The sequence below is a fragment of the Schistocerca piceifrons genome, chromosome 2 (assembly GCF_021461385.2).
Source record: "Schistocerca piceifrons isolate TAMUIC-IGC-003096 chromosome 2, iqSchPice1.1, whole genome shotgun sequence".
Taxonomy (NCBI): Eukaryota; Metazoa; Arthropoda; class Insecta; order Orthoptera; family Acrididae; genus Schistocerca; species Schistocerca piceifrons.
Genome location: NC_060139.1, coordinates 905,060,806 through 905,065,018, shown reverse-complemented (window position 1 = coordinate 905,065,018; position 4,213 = coordinate 905,060,806). Strand labels below are relative to the sequence as shown.

The 4,213-nt window shown below is 42.7% G+C and overlaps 1 non-coding gene across 1 annotated transcript; it reads right to left on the bottom strand.

The window, feature by feature from the left end:
- Positions 1 to 3,882: 3,882 nt before the first annotated feature.
- Positions 3,883 to 3,957, bottom strand: Trnat-ugu. The gene has a single exon. It is a non-coding gene; the product is annotated as a tRNA-Thr (tRNA).
- Positions 3,958 to 4,213: the final 256 nt, after the last annotated feature.

The following is a 4,213-nucleotide window of genomic DNA, read 5'->3' as shown; positions in this document are numbered from 1 at the left end:
CTTAGTGTTGTTGGGGTTCTTCGTATATTTTAGTTGTCATTCGATGTTTCTTATGGCGAAGCGTTGTTACTTCTGCTTTTGATCTTTATCTCGTACAACAGAAGACAAAAGAAACCTTTCCTTTTCCCCAAATTTTTCATTTTCATAAAAATTGATCGCTGTCATTAAGGATTCCAGATTCGACTTCTCTATACCTTGTCATGCCTCATCGTCTTCAGACAAAATTGTCAATATTCTTCCTAAATTTTACTGTAACAGCTATCCACTTTCCATTACGACGTCATCTCGGTGCCTTCTTATCTTTGAAATCCGCAAATAATCTCCCTGGTTTATTTACCATTCATTGTCTGGCTATGTGTCCTGACAACTCCACTTCATTGTCATCAGTCATAATTATGTTCTCTGTCCATTCTATTATTTGCTTCATTTTTTGTTTTTCTGTGTGCTTATTATGCACCTCTCGATTGCTCTCAGTTCTAATGCAGTCAAAGACTGTCTCATAGTCTTGCGCGTCAGTACCGTAAGTCATTGAAACTTTCATTTCCAAACACATTACAAACTTAATCCTATTTATTTTACCAAAAGTAATCTAGGCCATGTATATTCATCAAATTACCCTCCACTAGGAATGTGGAATGCACTAAACGACTGTGATATGAACTTCAAAATTATGGAGAACAGCAGTCAGTCGTTCTTTCTTTCCTGGCTTTATTAAAGCAAATCTAGACTTCGACTAGTGCCTAGCCACTATCAGTGCACTATTTCAGAGTTTCAGTATATGTCCCAGTACATCAGCCCCTGTTGTTCCGGCTTCTGTCACAGTTCATTCAAGACTGATTGCTGTGAGTCTTAAATGAACTGTGACAGAAGCCCAGACGAAAGGGGACTGACGTACTAGGACACGCACTGAAACTATCAAATAGTGGACTGATAATGGCTAGGCGCTAGTCGAAATATAGATTTCCTTTAATAAAGCCTTAAAAGAAAAACGACTGATTGCTGTGCTCCATCAATTTGAATGCCATGTATATTCCTTTATTTCCTTTATTTGTAGCACTCACTACTGTTCTCAACCACCCTAATTAAACAAAGCTCATCTAAAGGGACATTAACCGCAAATGAAAAGAATTACAGTATAATTCATTTTTAAAAGTTTTTAATTGCTTATTGTTCCTTCACATTTTGTTTCATCAGCACCGATATCTATGAATGTCCGTTTTCATAGCCTGTCCAGTTTAAAAGGGAGAGCATATCCAGCATCAATCAAACTCAGGCTTACAGCGAAGCAACGGTACTTTTGAATCGCAATTGTAAATAATGACTCTTCCTGTTTGGTGCAGTTTTCAACCTTTCCCTTTTTGATCAAATGAAATAAATATTTTGTCGGATGAGGAACGGTCAAGGAGGGTTTCTTGTACTGGAGTGAACGACGTGATAATGTGCCATTAACCGTGTAATGGATATCCATTGCTATACAAATATATTGGCCAAAAATTAGTCGCTCCCCAGCAGACATCATGCTAACACCGTGTAACACCACCTCTATCCGTGATAATGGAATCAGTCCGGCGAGGAAGCGCGTTTCCTCAGTTGTCCCATACCTAGATGAAGCGAGTCAGCAATGAGTAGGTCGTGCAGAGCTACCAAACTGAAGAGATTTTTATTGCTGTGTTTCACGCACTGTTCCAAATAGTCCCAGACATTTTCAGCGTGATTAACGTCAGGTGGATTAACTGGCCAGGTGAAGTGATATACTGTGCCTGAATGTTCGCCAAACTAGGAACGTACGCATGTAGTCTTGTGAACTCACTTATCGTTGCAAGACGGGAGCGTCGACAGGACACTCATATTGTAGAAGAAAGAGCAAAATCTGGTATCCGAGAGAGTTTTATCATTTTTATATGCCATCTTTATCATTTTCTACTCGGACCATTGCCTATAGGAAGCGATCTATGGGGAATGCGTTTTATTTAATTGTAACTCTCCATTTATGCTAGTAAACCTTTCAGGGCATAAAATCGTCTTCCAAGAAAATATTCCGTTCCTAAAGTTTCGTCCAGAACTGCGCTGGGCGTCTTCAGAGGCGTTGCTCCTTCACTGAGTCTTGCCAACTGACGGGTCGGAAGTCTGAGAGCGACATATATACTGCAGAAAAAGGGGACGTGGCTGCAGTTGCACGTGATGAGCAGAGATGATCCTTGTCAAACCTAAAACTTAATTATCGTCTTGTCAAAGATAAAAATCTGTTTAGCGATTTTGCAGAGCTACTATCCATATATCATTACGTTTTATGGTCTCTTCTTTCCTATAAAAATTATCCCTGTATTTATATGTATAGCGATAACTTTAATGGCAAAGAAGAGACCATGAAGCGTTGCGACATGTGGACAGTAGCTCTACAGAATCGCTAAACAATTTTTCATCTTTGACAAGACGACAACTTATAGTTAATTTTTATCTTTGACAAGGATCATCTCTGCTTAGCACGTGTAACTCCAACCACTCCCCCTTTTTCTGCAGTATATATGTCGCTCTCAGACTTCGACCCATCAGTCGGAAGGACTCAACGGAGGAATAATGCCTCTGAAGATGTCCAGCGCAGTTCTGGACAAAACGTTAGGAACAACAGAGTTTCGTCAACGACGACTTTAGGCCTATACCCGAAAGGTTAACCAGCAGAAATGTCACCAGACCGTGAGAGACTTCATTTTGCCTCCATTTATGGTCGACCGCCTCTCTTTCATGAACACTCCCTATCATGCATGAAATCCGTTAGTTTGGCTGTGGGCTATGGCCAATTTTCTGCTCTCTCTGAGCTAAGAAAAGGACGGCTGAATCGATGAAATGGACAGGACAATAACAAGAGAAAATCGAGGTACTAGGAGGGAAATGGTGACAGAGGACCCCAGCCCTCTCTGTCTTGGCATACGTATGACTTGGATCGCGTAGGTGGAACTGTCTTCCCCGCCGAATTCTTAGGCGAGTATGTCCATTGGTTGCTGGAAGTGCTGGAAGTTCGACGTAGAAGATTCGAGTTCTATCTTGAAAATCTGTCAGTTAAACGGACGAACACGCGAATCCTAGGGCGCGCTTTCTGAGGTGAGCTGACTGGACCATTGCGTTGAGCCTTGAAGCTAGGCCCATGATTGGCCGTAATGTGCATCATAAAGTGCGTCCTCTCCGGGGTGTATACAAGCAAACGATGGGCAGTTGAATACAGGGCGAGCTGCGTCTGGACGTGTTGGAGATGTTATGAGACGGTGGGGACACGTTGTGCAACTGTACAACGAGGCAATGCCGGCGAGACGCAATGTAACTGCTTATTGGCGTAGTGCTAGTTAGGTCGCGATCAGAGCTTGTTCGTAGTCACAGTTCTTTGTACCAAAATATTTCCGAATTTCTGAAATCTTTGCCACGTGTGTTATAACTTAAATTCATTGTACTGTACTGTTTCAGGTTTACCAGTATGTTCGTTCTCTTGCTTCAGTAACTGAAACTCATATCCATTTTTCTCTCGCTCTTCTCTATCAAGTGCAAATCGGTTAACGAAACTGTAAGTTTATCAGCCCACGAATTTCTGTGAATGAGTAAGAGCAACTTTCTCTCATACTCTTTGCCTTCAGCAACGCTTATCTCTGTTGCAGCGTGTTGGATCACCCACAAGCTTGTAAAGCCCTTTACTTGTGCACGTAGAGAAACCTCCCATGCACGTCATTTTGTCTGCTAAGGTAATCTGAAGTATATGAAGATAGTATCTGTTCCTAAAGAATAGATACCAATGATGACCATGCAGCTTCTCTAGAAAGAAATGATAATTAATCGAAACCCACAGCTGCCAACTGGTGTTGTTGATATACTTCAATGGGGACTCCTGACAATGTGTGCCCCGACCGGGACTCGAACCCGGGATCGCCTGCTTACATGGCAGTCGCTCTATCCATCTGAGCCACCGAGGGCACAGAAGATAGCGCGACTGCAGGGACTTATCCCTTGCACGCTTCCCGTGAGACTCACATTCCCAACTGTCCACAACCTACATTCGTAATGTTCCTAAAGGAATGTAGGTTGTGGACAGTTGGGAATGTTGGTCTCGCGGGAAGCATTCAAGGGATAAGTCCCTGCAGTCGCGCTATCTTCTGTGCCCTCGGTGACTCAGATGGATAGAGCGTCTGCCATGTAAGCAGAAGAACCTGGGTTAGAGTCCCGGTCGGGG